Genomic DNA, 19954 nt, shown 5'->3' with positions numbered 1-19954 from the left:
ATTTAATAACAGTAAAGTATTAGTATCGTTTTCATGTTCGCTTTTAATGCACAGAACCCCGAATTTTAGAATTCACAATTGAACCGTACATAAAAACTATTATTCTTTATTATGATTGTTTTTGAAAACTTTTCATAATCGCGTGGGGTCTAATGTATTATTTTATTGGAAACAAATAATTATCAGATTCTTCAAAATGCATTCCGTTTGAAAAAGTTTAAATAATATCAATTAATCATCATGTTGACAATTATTACGGTTTGTGTTTAACACAATCATTATTTCACTTAACACTAATCGGAAATGATTATATTTCGCGACTACATTTAATTGAGTTTGGAGTCTAAAACATATTTGAAACCTGATAAAGGAACAAGTGCAAAAACCACACGCAAGAGTTGCAAAATATATATCATGTTACGTCAACATATTTTAACCTTGTAAAACATATGAAAATGTACGCTTTCGCAATACCATCTTTCACAACGCATATGATGTTCTATTCATATAGGCGTGAACAGTGTTTTCAATAATAGCTTTGAAACCATGACAGCAATCACGACAACACATATACATAGATTTGCGAACTTGGCGAACATTCACCCATTGTAGTCACCTTTCATGATATGATAGTTAACGTCACACACGGCCAACCAATGGTAACCAATTTAAGACCCCAAAGTCCTTCGTATAATATCGAGAGATGTGTTAAGGACACTTTAAATACTTTATACTGTAATTTAGCACCGCGATTTTATAATGTAACAATGACACTGTTATTCGTGAAATTTGACCTGATCACATTACAGGACCATGTCATGTGTAGTCTAAGCATGTAGTCTGTATGTTTGTGATATAAATTATCCAAACGATAGTCGAGATAGTCGAAAATTGAAAACTAGTGGAAGGGGTATTAAAGTGACATTTTCACAGATTTTGGCATGTATGGACGTTTGTCATCAAATATATTTGATATTGATTGATGTAAACATTTGATCTAAGTTCCAGTTAAAAAAACAACACAATAATAAAATTAAAGACAGAAAAAGGTAACCCTAACTGATTCACGGAGTAAAATTATAACGCTTAGACCACTCGGTCATCCGTGCTCATACAATGAGTATTGTATTTTATACTCCCGGTGTTACAAAATATAACGACAACAACAGAACGATCACATATGCGCTAGTGTAGCAACAGGTCGGCCTGCACATTCTCACAGTCTGTTATGGAGCTACACTGTCTGTTAGTTAGACAATGAAACTTTGCTTGACGTATAGTGGACACGGTAGCGTATAAAAGACTATGCGCGAATGTGTTTATCAGTACTTAAAGGTTAACTTGTTCAGACTGCCTAGAAGTTATAACAATATGTGAGTCAGTTTACGGTACATTTCCATTTTTGATGGTGACCATCTAGCACAAATACGTGTCGCTCAATAAAATCACCGTAATTTTATGTGAAGAAGTATAAACCATATTGCGGTCACTTGATGGTTATCTCAACTTTCTTTACATTATATTTGTTTGACGTATAACACGTCTCGTGTTTCTGAAACGGTCAAATAAACATAATATGTACTAAAACCAAACAATGTTATATAAGTAAACTGTTTCCGTGATTTGAGATCATTGTTACAGACTAGATGGACATTGATCTCTACGTACTTAAGATTATGTTTTACAGTTTAAGCAAGAATTAATCATGCATGTGACCTCTAGAGAATATGCAATATTTAGGATTGATCTAGTTGTAGTGGGTGCAAAGTGTCCAGCCAGTCTAGGAACCAGCAATCTCCCGCTATGAAGGCGAGTGCTCTCCCGACTTAGCTAACCTGACCGCCTACAGAGCTAATCACCATCTCTCTTAAGCTCGGTACCTTAACAAGCTTTTCTGAAAATTTGAAATTCGCCCAAAAATTTAGGTCACAGGGAACGGTTTATTACTGAACCGACGAACCGACGGGCAGGTTCTATAGAAACTGTGCTGCCAGTCCGGGACTCGAACCCGGAACCTCCTGCTATCAAGGCGAGTGCTCTCCCGACTTAGCTAACCGGACCGCTTACACAGCTAATCACCAACCCGCTTACGCTCGGTACAGTGACATTCTCTTCTGCCATTTTGAAATTCGTCTTCGATTTCGAGCCACATGGAACAGTGTACAACTAAACCCGAATAACCCACGGGAAGGTTATACAGAACTGCAAAAGCCACGCGCCAACGTTGAGCGCCATTGTCGCCGAGTGGTGATAAGTGTGCAGAAAGTCCAATATTTGGATCCGGGACCTCCCTGGGATAACCGAACTGCTGACAGCTACTCAACATACCGATGTACCGTGACATAGTGTTTTATCCCACCGGACGCAGGTTCAATCTTTGCCAAGAACTCAAAGAGGTAAACATTCTGACCAAGTTCGATCAATATTTTGCCAAACATGTGTGGTCTTCAGTGGTAACGAGTTAAAAGAAGTACCTAATTCTTGACACCACTTGACTCAATGACGAACTAGGATATGTGTGAAACCCATGTCTGCGCTTAGTGTGGTAGACTACCATTTCCAAATAAGTATTATAAGAGATCGATGCCAGGCTGTTAGTGCATTGTAAATACCTAAGATACCCGAGACAATTTAGTTTTTGCAATTTGTATTTTTTTTTGTATTCAAAGTAAGTCTCAATACAGCGATATAAAGCGTGTGACATTTTCCTATCAAAATTTATTCGAACAGTTCGTGATTAGTTTTTATTTGATACATACGTATTAATTGATATAAAGCGTGTGACATTTTTCTATGAAAATTAATACGAACAGTCCTTTATTAGTTTTTATTTGATACATACGTATTTATAGTTGATTTGTTTCATTTTATGAATTTTTTTTCTTACTTCATTAAGTGACCAATAAGAAAAGTTGTTCCCTGTACACATCGTTTAAACACGTACACTAGAATTGTAGATTTACATAATAGTGTTATATATTTACTTTTGTATCTTGATCATATTGTGTAAATAGTAAAATCACACGGAACGTATATAAATGCAAACAAGGATAACATGGGTTACACCACACGCAATGTGAATAATTATATAAAACGGTAAACTTAAAGTTAACAGTCAGTGTGAATAATAATTGTCAAAGATAAAATCTCTCGAGTTAATAATAAATAATAAGAGATTGGTCTTAAAAAATATAACGAAGGGATTGTTTATTAGCTAAAAATTTGACATCTTCAGTAAAATCATTGCTGCATAAAGAAATGAAAACTTTTCAAGTGCACATATTTGTGTCTTTTTGGTACGAATATCAAAGCGACGCATTGACCTTTTGTTAAACGATAGACACATTATTTTATCAGTTCACAGTACATTAATCCATTTGACGCTGACCGTCTAGCGCAAATAAGTATCGCTCAATTAAGTCAACATTTTAATTTACTGTGCACCGACGAAATAAATAGAGTTTGTGGTCACAATATATATTCATCTAATCGATTTCCTTTATATTAAAATACTTAAACGTATTAACCACTCGAATATAAAAAACAACAACATATAAATCATGTATCAGAAACATTAAATTCTCTTATTATTTATTTACACGCATGATACCTATAGATCACATCTACATTATGCTGTCGTTGGTTTTCTGGACAGTCGGTATTGGATATATTTTTATCCGGAAAAATGATTTTATCTTAAATACTATCCCTAGAATTATTAAAACAACCATCTATTTGAAATGGCATGTTCGGAAACCAAACGATGCGTTACAAGGGCGTGCATCTCAGTGTATCCATCTTTGGTATGATGACAGAAAAGTCATTCATTCCAAACTTTTGTACTCACTTTTCGAAAAAGGGTAAAATATAACCCAAAATAGCCAATTATGATAGTTTATTCTTAAACGTGTCTTATATTTCTATTCAAACCAGCCTCTCGGGTAAATTTTCTCACGATATATTGCGGTAATTATGCGTTTTCTTTCTCATTAAGTAGAACATAATTTATATGTTAAAGGGATCTTTTCACGCTTTGGTAAATTGACAAAATTGAAAAAAGTTGTTTCAGATTCGCAAATTTTCGTTTTAGTTATGATATTTGTGAGGAAACAGTAATACTGAACATTTACCATGCTCTAATATAGCCATTATATGCATCTTTTGACGATTATAAAACCTAAAAATTATAAAGCGTTGCAACGCGAAACGATTGAATAATTTGGAGAGTTCTGTTTTTGTCGTTAAATTGTGTATTACTACGAAGATTGCTTATATAAGGTATAAAATACGTCAAGTATGTGTACTCGGCGGAATAGCTCAGAAGGCTAAAGCGTTTTTACTTCAGGACTCTGGCAGAACTCCAGGTGTTACTGGTTCGAAACCTGCTCCGGACAATGTTCTTTTCCTTTTTTTTAATTTTATTCTTGATTTTTTACTGGATCTTTTACGATATAATGTTTACATTTATCAATATATAGCATTTAATGAATAAGTTAAAAAATGCCAAAATCTGTGAAAAGGCCCCTTTAAGGCTGTAAACCGTCGTTACCATTTAATGGGTTCTTCCTGGTGTATTGTAATATTATCTATGTTTAAGTAACCATGACATAGGAATGCGTAAATATTATACATACATTAGAAATTAAACTTTGCAATGTGTACATGTGGTTACTCACGATCTTAAAAGCGATTACAATTGTTTTAGGGCAATTACAAGACGTGCCACCCAATGACTGGTCCCAGTTCACCATGTTCTAGACTGATCTATGTGCAACTATAACATGTAAATTGTTAATCAAAACAGATAAATGCAGATTTGGTAAGCAGATGTTTATTTATTTTGATAAATGCTGTCTGCGAATTGTTATATTCAAGCTATGTTGGGCAACACATAACTGAATGGAATTGCATCAAGGATAGAATGGGTTTTCCCATGATTTTGAAGTTGCCCGTTATCTATAATAATAGCGCGCGCGAAGCACAGGTAAGTGCGCATAAATTATGCAAATCAACGAAAACCTATTGACACCGATCCTGACTCGAGATCCTCTGTCTAACGAACCTAAATAAAAGTTGAAACTGTTAAGATGCTTGAAAAAATGCAGAATGTTTGTATTGTAAGTTTTTTTTACACCGATGCTACTTGTTTCATGTTTTTTCCATTGTAATCAACCTTCGAATGACACTTTTTGTTGTTGCGAGTTTTTATACAGCATTATAGCATTGTACAGTGTTTATGGATCTTTACACATATTTATATTTGAAACGTGATATCGGAAGTGCAAAACGACACACCAGGTTTTTTAAACATGCTTGTACAAAAATGTGCGTGAACAAGGTCTTTCAACCGTGTAAAACATTTTTAAATGTACCCTTTGTCACAACACATATCACGTTCAACTCATATTGCCATGAAGAGTGTAGAAGGGTCAGACTAAATACGTTAAAGGATTGAAACCATAATTGTGGTCACGACAACATCTAAAATAAGATAAGAAAACTGGGCGAACATAGATCAATCGTAGTCACGTTTCATGATATGATGATTCACGTCACACACGGCCAACCAATGGAAACTGGCCAACTTTAGGCACACCCTTCGTCCTGTGTATACTATCGATGATATGTTTTGGTGACGCATAGAGCACCATCAATACTTAACACTGTTGTTGTTTAGCACTGCTGAACACCTTCCTTGACTTGATGTTTTACCTACCTTGCTGTTATTCGTGTCATATGACCTCGTCGCCTAATAAGACCATGTCATCTGTAGGCTGAATATGTCGTATGTTTATCTGTGATAAAACATATCCAAACAATAGTTGTAAAGTTAAACCCAGTGAAAGTGGTATAATAATATTTTAAATAATTTATCAATAGTGACATCATTTACAAAACAGGGTCACAGAAATGGTATTCTATAACAAACAGTAACAATTTGCGTTACTTCTATACAATTCTCAATCATAATGTATTAACATCTTGATGACATGTTTTTCAAATTATATAATTTGTCCGGTCGCCGTGGCCTAATGGATAAGGCGTCCGCCTCGGGATCGGTAGGTCGAAGGTTCGAGCCCCATGGGGAGCGTTTGTCAAAGGATGGATGTTTGTCATGGGACTTGTTCCGAAATGGCCGGTTCGTGAGCCGCGAGCTAGTAAAAATGAATGGTTACCGACTTCTATCCGCCTGGCGCCTGGCATAGTGATAGGAGTTGGGAGGTACATGGTATACACGCAAAAGGTGTCTCATACGCCAAATTGGCTGGCCCTTTCAGGTGACACTATAATAAAAACGACCTTTACCTTTGTATAACATTTTCGAATAAAATTTCTGATAGAAAAATAAAAAGATGCCAATGATATATAGTGTATGAGTGCATATGAAACATTTGGCTTATCCTGTCACATGCCTTTAAATCAACCTAATAACCAGGTAACCTAATAACCCTAAAGTTATAAGGCTAGTTGACCACGTGACCTCGAATATCCGTCAGTCGCTCTCTGATGATGGGCTACTTTCTTTTTTCTATTAATAAAATACCAAATACATGTTAAGTACTGTTTGTTTAAACATTATTATTTAAACAGCATATGGTTGTCTTTGTGTATTGAATTAATAACGAGTAACTCCGATTTCTGTGTTTTTTAACGAGATGGAAGCTAGCCTAAGCGCTTTGCATGACGTGACGTCACAATGTTTTTGTTCGTGCGTGGTGTTTCCCATATTAAATATTTAAACACAAAATACTCGAAAACTCGATATTTTAGAAACATTTCAACGAATGTTGTAAATGTGACATGATAAATAAAATAAAAGGTTCGGCTCAGCCGATAAATTCCTCCGCCTTGCCAGATAACCATTCTTTATCCACGTCACCAACCTATTATTATCTGTATAGAAGTTAGATGAAAAACAATCTAATTGTAAGCAACCATTTTATAATATAAATGGTTCATCCTCTGATAATAGTTATCAGAGAAACGTTTTCCTCACATCCTCCAGTGGTGTGCCTTGTTATGTTTCAGTTTTGTACCTTTTAAAGTTTTATGCACGACCAATTTTTCCTGTGGTACTATGCAATGCCGCATCGTGCTATAGTGGCTTATGTCACAATCGATTAACCAATGCTGCCATGCTATGGTACTTCGAGAAGCAACATCGACCAACGATCAACCAATGGAGTGATGCTTTGGTGCCATGCTATGCCGCATCATCCTACGGTGCTGCACATCACAATCAGCCAACCCATGTTATAATGCTGAAGCTATCCTGGATTTTTCGGGTCTTCTTTCTCGGTATACTCATAACTTTGTGTAAACGATACTAAACTGTACTTACTCTTTCGTTCGGTTCTAAATAGTTATATAAAATATATAAAAATGTCGTAGGAGATAGTTGATAGATCGTGATCGTGAGCTGAAACGGAAAAAAAAACTAAGTATAAGCACGTACATACGGTGCGTGTTGTTTGACTATTCGACAAATTGTAATTAGCTCATGGATTTTTATTCAAATGAGCCGCACTGTGGAAAATCCGGACTAAATGAATGTGCTTAAGATGTCGTCCGGATCAGCCTGTACGGACTGCAGTGGCTAATCTGGGACGAAATTTCACACAAATGCATTATGGTTGGTTCAATTAACAATCATACACGATCCGTTGCTTAGAAAATGTGTAAAACCTTATCGCCGTGTTCCAAATTGTTCCCGAGCAGCTTTAAACTTTAAACTCATGCCGGCGCCTCATCCGGTCGTCGTCAGAACCGTTAAACGAGGAAGCGGAGTATCGTTGTTAACTGTATTCTTTGTAGAAAGGGTTGTTCAGCGTTCTTGTGTTGATCAGTGTGGACAATACGTGTATAAAGGAACTGTTTGCACTCGAGTCCCAGAAAAGTTGTTAACCTTACACTCATTTATGTTGTCATTCTCTGAACATCCATTCATTGGTATGAGCAATTCCGTAAAATATGCAATTCATTTAAATTCGCAATGCTCTTGGAAGAACGGAAGTAATACATGTACGTAAATCGTCGTCAAAGATTAGCCCCGGCAGTCCTCATAGGGACGAACCTATCCGCATTAAGTGAACTTACGTTAAGAGGAGAACTCCTTTACACGGAAACTTCTATAAAAGCGGTATGTGTTGTCCCTGATTAGCCTGTTCGAACTGTACAAGCTAAAGTGGGACGACACTTTACGCACTTGAATTAAGCCAAATTGTTTTCATAGCGCGGCTAAAATATAGTGCTGACTTTTGTCGTCTGTCTCCTTACTACGTGTGTGATTGCAACACCCACAACCAGACACGTGATCAAAAACTGCGGTATGCCTAATAGCAGTCCTTGAATCAGATCGTAATCATCTTTTGCTTACCTAGAAATTAATAAAATAACGTGGAATTCCATTCATATTTCCATTGTTAAAAACATAGAGTTATCACTACAAAATATATAGTTAATTGGAACCATGTTGGAAATTCAGTATCTGACTTTTAGTCATTAATGGGATCAGTTAATGATAAAATAACACAGTAAGTCACAATAAATGTATACTGTAGTATAAAAAAACATTTATTCATAACTTTGAATGTATTTTATATCTTTTTACATGTATTATAAATAAGGTTTCACGTAGTTACGAGGCAACTACGTATGTATATTTTTGTGTATATTGTATTGCATTGGACCGGTGGCCTTTATTTACTTGAATGCAATTATTTGAGTTTAAATTTGAGTTTGTTGTTTGTGTCGCAGTTCTCGTTAAGCCGTCATCCGTTGTTTGAACCTCCGTTATTGTTGAAGCCTCAGTGGTTGTTGTTTCCTGAGTTGTTAATGAAGCATCAGTTGTTCTTCAAGCCTCAGTTCCTGTTGCGACCTCAGTCATTGTTGAGGTATCAGCAGTTGTTGAGGCCTCAGTCATTCTTGAAGCCTCAGTTATTGTTGTGGCTTCGATGTTTAGGCATCAGTAGTTGTTGCGACCTCAGTCATTGTTTAGGCATCAGTAGTTGTTGCGACCTCTGTCATTGTTCAGGCATCAGTAGTTGTTGCGACCTCTGTCATTGTTTAGGCATCAGTAGTTGTTGCGACCTCAATGATTGTTGAGGTATCAGTAGTTGTTACGATCTCAGTCATTGTTGAGGTAACAGTAGTTGTTGCGACCTCAGTCATTGTTTAGGCATAAGTATTTGTTACGACCTCAGTAATTGTTGAGGTATCAGTAGTTGTTGCGACCTCAGTCATGGTTGAGGTAACAGTAGTTGTTGCGACCTCAGTCATTGTTGAGGTAACAGTAGTTGTTGCGACCTCAGTCATTGTTGAAGCCAAAAGTGTTGTTGACGCCTCCGTTATTGTTGTTGTTTGGAGCATCAGTTGATGTAGGCCGTTTAGTTGTTGCTAAAGCCTCAGTTGTCGTTAAGGCTTCGCTTGTTGAGGCCTCAGTTTTGTTGAGGCCAAAGTTTGTGTTGACGAGTCAGTTTTTGTGTGCCTCAGTTGTTGTTGAGCCCTATTCGTTGTTGGGCCTCAGTTTTTGTTGAGGCATCAGTTGTTGTTGGAGGCTCAGTTGTTGTTTGGGCCAAAGTTGTTGTAGGGACCTCAGCTATTGTAGGTGTCTCATTTGTTGTTGGGGCCTGAGTTGTTGTAGGTGTCTCATTTGTCATTGCGGCATCGGTTGTAGTTGAGTTACGATAGAATTAGACTTAACTATTGCGTAAAGTTCTATTTGCTTCACATTTTATGAAAAAGCAATTTTAAGTAAACAAGTTTTTACATCTTGAGAATATAATTAGTACTGTACATGTTAATACAAGCAGAATGTTTCCTTTAACGTGTCTTTTATATCATTTTGTCAAAACTGATTGGTAGGAAGTGTTCAGCGGACGTTTATTTAAAGTAAATATGACATATAACATGCATACTAAGTAATTTTCCCACGACCGCTATGTGTTTTAATACAAACATAATGACAGTAAGTGTATGTTTTTGTAAAACAAATCATGGGTGGACCCAAATTTTCTGAAAGAAGACCCGGAAAATCCTGGAAAGTGTAAAAGAAAATTAACAAGTATAAAAGCGCGATCTAGCAAACAAATAATGTATGCATTCTACAGCGCGGTTACATCGCATAAATTAGTAATACGTGCACAGTAATGTTTTTGTTTTATGAATTAAATTTGCATTTATAAACGCAGTAGCGTATTGAATTTAACAATAATATGACATCACCTAGATTATCCACCCAATTTTATCAGTGAACTTGACGTCATTTTGAGTTATTTTGGTGTTGTAGTCATGTTAACGAATGTTTATATAATTTTAGCGGGAAAATAACGGATTATAAATCGACATTGTTCTAATAAACAGGTCTACCAGTTAGATAAATTCGTGGTAAAATCAAAACAAGAGCTGTCCCCATAGGATGACTTATGCCCCCTATAAACGCTTGATATAAGTTATGAGCTTTTTTCGAAACCTAAACGCAGATTTCGAAACCTAAACACGGACCCTAAGTTCAAGGTCAAGGTAACAGGGGTCATGATTTGTGTACGTATGGAACGGCCTTGTCCATATGCACATGCATACCAAATATGAAGGTTATATCTCAAGGGACATAGAAATAATGAGTAGTTTTCGAAACTTAAACGCAGATTTCGAAACCTAAACGCGGACCCTTAGTTCAACGTCAAGGTCAAAGGGGTCAAAATTTGTGTGCGTATAAAAAGGCCGTGTCCATATACACATGCATACCAAATATGAAGGTTACATCTCAAGGGACATAGAAGTTATGAGCATTTTTCGAAACCTTTACACAGATTTCGAAACCTAAACGCGGACCCTTAGTTCAACGTCAAGGTCACAGGGGTAAAAAAAAATTGCGTATGGAAAGGCCTTGTCCATATACACATGCATACCAAATACGAAGGTTACCTCTCAAGGGACACAGAAGTTATGAGCATTTTTCGAAACCTAAACGCAAAGTGTGACGGACAGACGGACGGACGGACAGACGGACGGACAGTCCGATCACTATATGCCCTTCTACCGGGGGCATAATAATTTACCGTTAAGTGGGGTTTTTTAGGGTCAAAATCAAGAGTTGGTCGTTACCGATAGTTATTACTGCAATAACCAAACTTAGCCGTGTCGGACCGTATTTGGTACAAAAACGAATATGTACAAGTTTGTACCATATTCGGCCGAATATGGTACAACTGTCTAATTGTACCATATACGTATCTGCAGTTTTGGGGTAAAATGCCTGACCGAATATGGTACAAACTTGTACCATATTCGGATGAAAAATGTACCACATTCGTTCCGAATATGATACACACTCATCATCGTAATCATCATCATCATCATCATCGTTATCTCATCATCATCATCATCATCATCATCATCGTTATCTCATCATCATCATCATCATCATCATCATCATCATCATCATCATCATCATCATCACATCAATTATCAACACCCCAATGATCATCATCGTTGTTATCTTTACCAACACCACCATCATCATCACCATCAAAACCAACATCATCATATCCATTATCATGATCGTAATGGTGATCACAAAAGTTTTTTTTGTGATGATAATGACAGCGATGTTTTCGGTCGATAATGAGGATGTTGTGATGATGATGACGACGATGAGAATATCATCATCATCATCGGCCAATAAACATCGCCATCATCATCATCACAAATATTTTGTTATCATCATCATCATTATCATCATCGTCGGCCGATAAACATCGCCGTCATCATCATCTAAAAACTTATCATCATCATTATAACCATCATCATCGTCCGATAAACATCGCTGTCATCATCATCCCAAAACGTTTGTTATCATCATCATCATCATCATTATCATCATCATCATCATCATCACCACAATCATCAAACCCCAATCATCATAACCACTGTCATCATCATCACCACCACCATCATCATCACAATTTTTTTACCATCATCATCATCACAAATGTTTTGTCATCATCATCATCACATATTCATTTTACATTTTGTATTTTATAATTTGTTTCATTCAAGAGATTCAACAAACTTGTACTTTTTTCATTTATTGGTATACTGACAGGATTTTTCAAAGTAATATTGAAGAACATAGAACAGCATTTAAATTTTAATCCAACTGTAGCATTTTGACAAGACATAATATACATATATACATTCATTTTAGTAGCAGCCAAAATATCCCAAATGTGCTTCGTAAAAAGTTACCAGTAAATGAGCAAATGACAACAAATTTCCGGTAGAAGAACATAATCATCAATCACAAAAATAACATAACAGGTTTCCAAACACCGATATACATGTATATTTCACCTGTAATGTCTGTACATGACATCTATGATATCATACCAACCGATTCCACTAACACGCAAACGCAGCCATGCGTTTGCCCATTTTGGCCCCTTGATGATTTCTTTTATTGCCGAAATAAGACCGCTGTTTCTGCCCGCTCTTGTTAATAGGAAACGAACGCTAACAGGATTTCTGTTACTAGTATCTAGTCCAATATCCGGCCGAATGTAAATTCTAGGTGTTTGCAAACTCATTGACCTTATTAAATCTCTAAAGGGTTTGCCGACCTTCGCCAACACAAACTGGATTGACGGGTTTGATTGTATGCAGAACTTAAAAATTTCAACTTGAATGTGAAGTGGTAACATCAGAAATGGAAAAGTCGTTCGCTTCTGTGCCCTCCTATTGTTTATCATATCTTGAAGCTCTTTCAGGGCTGAACACACAGAGACGTCACCGTTGTCGCCAGAGTCACCGTTGTCGCCGGAGTCACCGTTGTCGCCAGACGCAGCGTTGTCGCCGGAGTCACCGTTGTCGCCGGAGTCACCGTTGTCGCTGGAGTCACCGTTGTCGCCGGAGTCACCGTTGTCGCAAGAGTCACCGTTGTCGCCAGACGCAGCGTTGTCGCCAGATGCAGTGTTGTCGCCAGACGCAGCGTTGTCGCCGGAGTCACCGTTGTCGCCAGACGCAGCGTTGTCGCCGGAGTCACCGTTGTCGCCGGAGTCACCGTTGTCGCTGGAGTCACCGTTGTCGCCGGAGTCACCGTTGTCGCAAGAGTCACCGTTGTCGCCAGACGCAGCGTTGTCGCCAGATGCAGTGTTGTCGCCAGACGCAGCGGTGTCGCCGGAGTCACCGTTGTCGCCAGAGTCACCGTTGTCGCTGGAGTCACCGTTGTCGCCGGAGTCACCGTTGTCGCAAGAGTCACCGTTGTCGCCAGACGCAGCGTTGTCGCCAGATGCAGTGTTGTCGCCAGACGCAGCGGTGTCGCCAGAGTCACCGTTGTCATACGACTGTTCTAAGCGTGATATTATGTCCTTGTACACGCGTTGATTGATACGGATACTAACGTAATGCATGCCAAATCCTTCTGGGAAATACCCCAATGCAATTGTTCCAATATCACCATCGAACTTTCCATCTGCTGACACAATTGATGAGTGTTCTAGTCCTCGGGTAGAAACTACCAGGCACTGCAAATTATATTCTCTCATAAGTGCAATGAGCGTGAGGTTGTCGCCGTATGTCCCATTCTTAGACATATTCTTAACGTATTCATCAAATGTTTCATCATAGACAAAAGTTTCATAGAAATATCTGTTTTCTACAATGTGATGGACTGCTTCCTTACGTAAAGCATCTACGTCTTTGTATATACCAATTTTACCAAGTTGATGCGATATAGCAGCAAATTGACAATTTCCATCCGGATTTGGGTCCATGGCAATATTCACCCCATCCAACAACTGCAGATTTTCATGGTGTGTTAAAACATGATAGTACTTAGTTCTGTGATTTTGTTTCTCTGAGCGGTTCTGTTTTAATGAATGTTTTTTAATTTTTCGTTGTTTCTCTAACGCAACAGTTAGGCTAGTCATGTTTTCGACCCCAACCGATTTGCTTACGAATCCAAGTTCGGGTTTGTTCGGTACTTGAAATGACACGATATAAACACCATTTCGTTTTACTTTTTCTACCTTGCCTTCGATAACATATCTTTTGGTTGGCACCCTGGATTTTCGAAAGGGATAGCGAATTAATACTGTCTCTCCTACTTTGTACTTGCTTGGGGAAGTTGCGTTTTTCAACAGCGACCTGTAAGCCTTTTTATTTGCTCGCCGTATGGTTTTCTTTATTTCACGAGAACTATGACGTTCTTTGGTAAAAACATGACTTCTTCCGTAGTAGGCTTCAAAGGGCGTGAGACCCCCAAGAACTCGTTTGAAACTTGTGTTTATGGCATAGGCTAAATCTTGAAGCCCTTCGACCCAGTTAAATCCACGTTTACTTTTTGTTGCAAATAGAATCTTGGCCTTTATAACACTGTTTGACCTTTCACACTTGCCCTGTGATTGAGGATGATACGGCCTACTATTGATCATTTTGATGTTGTACTTGTTCAACAAAAGTTTCATACTAGGGCCTTTAAATTCCAGTCCGTTGTCACATTGGATGATGTCAGGGGCAAGGTTAACCATCAACACGTCCTCTAATGCCTTTGCAACTTCACGCGAACTCTTCGTTTTCAGGGGTTTTGGCATAACGTACCTAGAATAAACGTCCACGACTTGTAGAATATAACTGTATGTGGACCCCTTGTAGCTAACACTTTGATTTTTCATGTTAATTATGTCAATCTGCCATCTTTTGCCTGGTTCCTCTTCTGTAATTGTCTTTGGCTTTGGCTTGTTTGTAAATCTCGGATACTTCTCATGGTAATACTTGCTATTGTACAGTATTTCAAGGATAGCTTGTTCCGAGAACCCCGTGTAATTTACTTTCAGTTTGTTGTAAATAACCCTTGCTCCACATCCTTTGTTTTCCATGAACATCTTCTCAACAAATCTAGGAAGATCTTCTTTCACAAGGACTTGCTTTCCGCCACACAATAAAGAACCCCGGTCACCAAGCTCGAAGTCCTTACGTTTTCTAATCATGGCCAAACAATTAGTCTCTTCAGGTGTCCGTTTCTTCACAGGGACATCGAACGATCCGTTTAAACATCTGACAATAATGTCGTACTTCGACCTGGGCAAGCACCCTAATTGCTTCCTTTTTCTCCTAATTGCTTCCTTCATCTGAAATAATATAATAAGTTATTATACATTTATACTTCATTAGTTAATAGAGCTTGTATTGAACACCGCGTGTCGAAAACGAATGTCTCACGACATGAGCTGAGCTAAAATCACTCGTCTGATAGCTCCGCTAAAATTTACAATCCGAACTTCCGGGCAATATGCGCAATGAAAGTAGCAAGTACTTCATGTAAAGTTTCATTGAAATCCAACCGAATTCAAATTCAGGGGAAAAATAGCGGGCAAACTTATGGCGGTCAACGGACAAACGGTCTGTAGAAACCAATGCTACGTGGATGGAAGGGATATAAAGAAGGGGCCCTGGGGGCCTAGGTCGCTCACCAGAAGTCACGACTAGGCAGGGTTCGAAGGTCAAAGACCTATAAACTCCATAAAATTTAAAATGTTCAAATCTACAGATTACAGGAGCTCGATCTGATTTTGGTGGAAAATACACTTTCGAAAAAATGACTGTAGCTTAAATATTTTAGCAGTTTAGGAGTTACGCACCCGGAAGGAATGCCACGGACAATTGGATAGACGGACGGACAACTGCAAATGCACTCTGAGGGGGGGGGGCATAAAACATAAAAATCAATGCATGTTAAAACATCAATGCATATTAAGACAACTGAAAATTAAAATTATGTACAGTACTTACTGTCAAGAATTCTTTTGAAGTTTGAAGAAAGTTTGGATTTCAATTCTTTCTTGTCGAAAATCACAACTTTTCTTGCCGACCGCCAAGTCAAATATGGTTACTGACTTCTGAGTAAGACTCGTGTGCAAAATTCCCGCCTTTTTAAAGCGGCACGTTATCAAAGAAAAAATCGGAAACTTCAAAGCTTTGTCGGCTTCTCAGCAATATGACGTCGGAACGACAAATCAACTTTACAAAGTAATGTTTAGGAATACAGTCACACCTGTCTAAAGCAGCCAGTCAAACATCCTTATTTTTGGAGAGATATATTCATTTAAAAGAGCTCAAAATCTCTTAAATCGGATTTTGGTGAAAATACACTTTCGAAAAAAAAAGTTTTAAAAATTTGAAAATTGCTATTAATGATCTCCACGAAAGTATCTGGCCCGCCCGGGAATCGAACCCAGGCCGCCTGCGTGCCAATCTGACGCGCAACCGACTGAGCTAGCCGGCGAAACAGTTACACAACCAGCAAAATCCATGTAAAGTGTGGTTAGGTTAGCTGTTTCTGTTACTGCTAGTTACGACGACGACGACGACGACGACGACGATGATGATGATGATGATGATGATGATGATACTTTTGTCACTTCCAATATTAGGTTAATACAATGTATTTGAGTTTGAAAAAAAGTTTACACATCGGCAGACTATTTCATTTATTAAGAAATACATAATTTATGTACCATATACGTAGGCCATTTTCATTTTTATGAGTTTTTTTGGTATGTACCAAATACGTTTTGGCGAGCATAGAAAAACTTATTCCAACCGAATATGGTACAATGTTTGTACCATATTCGGTCGAAAATTGTACCATCTTCGGTCCGAGTATGGTACATTTGTACCATATTCGGCCGAATATGGTACAAATGTACCATATTCGTTTTTGTACCAAATACGGTCCGACATAGCCGGATATCATTTTAAACCTGCCTTGTGGACTCGTTAATAAACAAACCTGACTTGTTAAGCATAAAAACATTTAAACGTGAAACATTCAAGCAAAAGATCTATCAATAAAGAATAACTGTTTATTCATAGTACATACAATTGGTTTGTTACTTGGATGGATATATTCCGGTACCCTGCCTCTTTTACTGCGTTACGTAGTGAAAGGGGAAAGAACTCCAGACTAGGATGGATAGTGCTTCAAATTCTCGTTATGTCTATTTAAGTTTGTGGGGAACTTTTTGCATGGCGGGCTAAAACGAGGCTAAAATGCGATTGTTAACCATTTCTCCCGTTAGAAGCAAAGTGAAAGTGGCTTTTGCAACCAGCATAAAACCAGCAGAGCCTGCGAGTAACTCGAAGTCTGTTCAGGTTGTATGCTGTTTGCTGCTCATCAGTATCAAAGGGTTGGAAATGAAGCCTTTAAAACTAGAATTTAGTAAGTAAGGTCTTGTTTTAAACTTTCTATGGACTACACACACGTCAAAATACGAATCTAAGTGGTAAAGGGTTAAAAAGATACAAAAGTATTACTTACTGAAACACACCGAGGAATGGCACCCTATATTACAGGCTGTTACGCAGTTCGTCAGAAGCTGAAGAGGCCTGGCCACCGGCTGCAGTTCCATACGCCATTGGGTTGCCTGATCAGAGGTGAAGAAAACACCAATGAACATTAGTAGAAGTTGTACATGATAATATCAAATGTGTAAGAATCACCATGCAATACCACATGACATCGTAGTATTCGGCAAATACAATATTAAAATTAAGTATGTCTTGAACAATATAAGGTTTCTATATTAACTTTTAGAATAGAAACACCGAACAAGCAGTGTCCACCGACAAAGCGGCATGCGGGCGGAATCCCTGATACGACAGTTACAGATTTAGGCATTTATGATAAGACAAAAACACGTTATGAAGCAATCGTCGTGTTTATTGGTATATTGAAGTGAACATTCTAAAGGTTTTAAGTGCGTAATGCAACTCCGACGTTGTTTACGTGTTTGTCTTTGGTGAATAGACAATTGTTACTCTTTCGGAATCTGCGACTGACCTTGAATGATAATCAATTCGTCAATTTGTGAAAATGCATCACACATATTTTCTAAGCCCACTAATAATATCAGTTATAATGCTTTTATAAGAAAATGCATGTTGTTTTTTCCAGTCGATTCTTTGATGGTTTTGGTAAAAAAAATAGTTTGTAGCTTAATAATACTGTGGTTTAGGCGTGTCCCATTTAGAATTATATTTACATACGTTTTTAATAGTTAGTGAACATTTAAACCTACTTACCGTTTCGTATTTACATAGGACCTTGAACGAGTTTATATTGGCTACTCAAATACGGCAAACCTATAAAAAAAATACCGACCCGGTATTAAATAAAATTTAATTTAATATTAGATCAATTACTACAGATATATTTTATTGCCAGCCAGAGTACAGGGCGTTAGAGAATTTCCACATCGCTTGCTATGACTCCATAAATCTTTCCGATTGACTGCTTTGATATAATTAGAAAGCCATTTTAATCCAGTCAAGTACATACCGACAAGAGATGTGACGATTGCAATGTTACTATTACGTCTAGCATGTACCAGCTTTTAAAGTCTAAATATGATCTTATTTGTCACATGACTAACATTAAAAATACAATCTGAAACGGAGTATACGTAATATCTCATGTTTTTTCATACTTTATTTGTATATTTAGTAACAATCGCATTTTAGTGTCACAGTATAATTATAATATGAATCAGCCATTATCATCAATAAAGAAATAAAGCGAGTATACATTTCAATAGCATTTTTTTGGATGAACACAATCTCTATTTCTCACATTTTGTGTTAGTTTTTTATGTCAAATAACATAAAAAAGGCAAACTCTCCAAATGAGCAAGAATGTGCACACCGCGTTTGAAAATATAATACATAAATACACAAATAAATAATACGTTCATTTATATAATTCCGTAACGGACAGATATAAAGTAACGCAAATTCCTTTAATGCGTTTCTTTTTTTAATTTCGAAGCGGTAACGAAGAGATTATCTGGGTAATATTACACGATACTATTTATTGAAAATTGTAATCTTGCCGCACGAACCGAAATGACTCGCCAATTTTCATAGATGCACAATAAGCGGAAAAGAGTGAGTAAATTATATGAAGTTCTTCAAATCGTGTCATTTAAACGCGACAATAAATTTGGGTGTTACTGATATACTTAATGGGGTGAGACACATGTAGTCGAGTAATAAACTGTACGCAAAAATAACTAGCAAAAACATAGTGATGATTTGTCAATGTGATTTCGTACAAATATTCTCTCTTTTTTTTTTTTGAATATCCGGGGATGGGTCACACAAACATTAACTTATACATATTGTTTTTACTCTTACAAAATACGATTTTTTGTGTTGGTGTGGCGGGGCGGGAGCTAGGTATTAATTTGTCGTAAAGCGTTCATTTAATATTTGAATAAGGATATATACATGTATCAACGTCTTTTTTTTTACTTTAATTATTCCCGTCTTTTCGGTGATTGTTCTAAAGAAGGAGAAATGGAAGTGTTGATTTGAAAATCGCATATCCCAAATTTTTTAGTTGATGTATACACAGCACATGGGCTGTGACTGAAAACTGGAATTTATTTTAAAATGACATCAAATAACCGTTAAAATAATATAGTCTTAGTACGTACTACCCATTGAACAATTGAGTTTTTTTATAAATGCCATAACGGACGGTAAAAACCCTCTTCAATAGACACGAACGCCGCCCATCTGCATATGAAATAAGTAACATAAAGTAAATGTGGAATAATCATGTCAACTAGTCACGTTTTAAGCACAATTGCTAAATTCTAGCGAAACAATCTTTATTGACAAAGAAAAACGAATCGATAGATAATACAAAATAATTATTAATCATTTTAAGAGTTGTTATGGCGAGTTTAATAATTACAAGAGTTCATATATAACTCTCCCTGCTTTAAATATTAATTATCACCTCGCTACATGTATAGACCGTTTCTTGCTTTTGTAAAATCAGCCCAGTCGCCTTTTGGCTATTGTGTGCCGCCCGTGATAACGGCACTTATTTGGGAATAAATTCACATTAATTCTTTTATTTCATATGTTATTTAATTATATAATTTATTTC

This window comes from Dreissena polymorpha, chromosome 15, assembly GCF_020536995.1.
Source record: "Dreissena polymorpha isolate Duluth1 chromosome 15, UMN_Dpol_1.0, whole genome shotgun sequence".
Taxonomy (NCBI): domain Eukaryota; kingdom Metazoa; phylum Mollusca; class Bivalvia; order Myida; family Dreissenidae; genus Dreissena; species Dreissena polymorpha.
Note: the sequence above shows the minus strand (reverse complement) of the source record.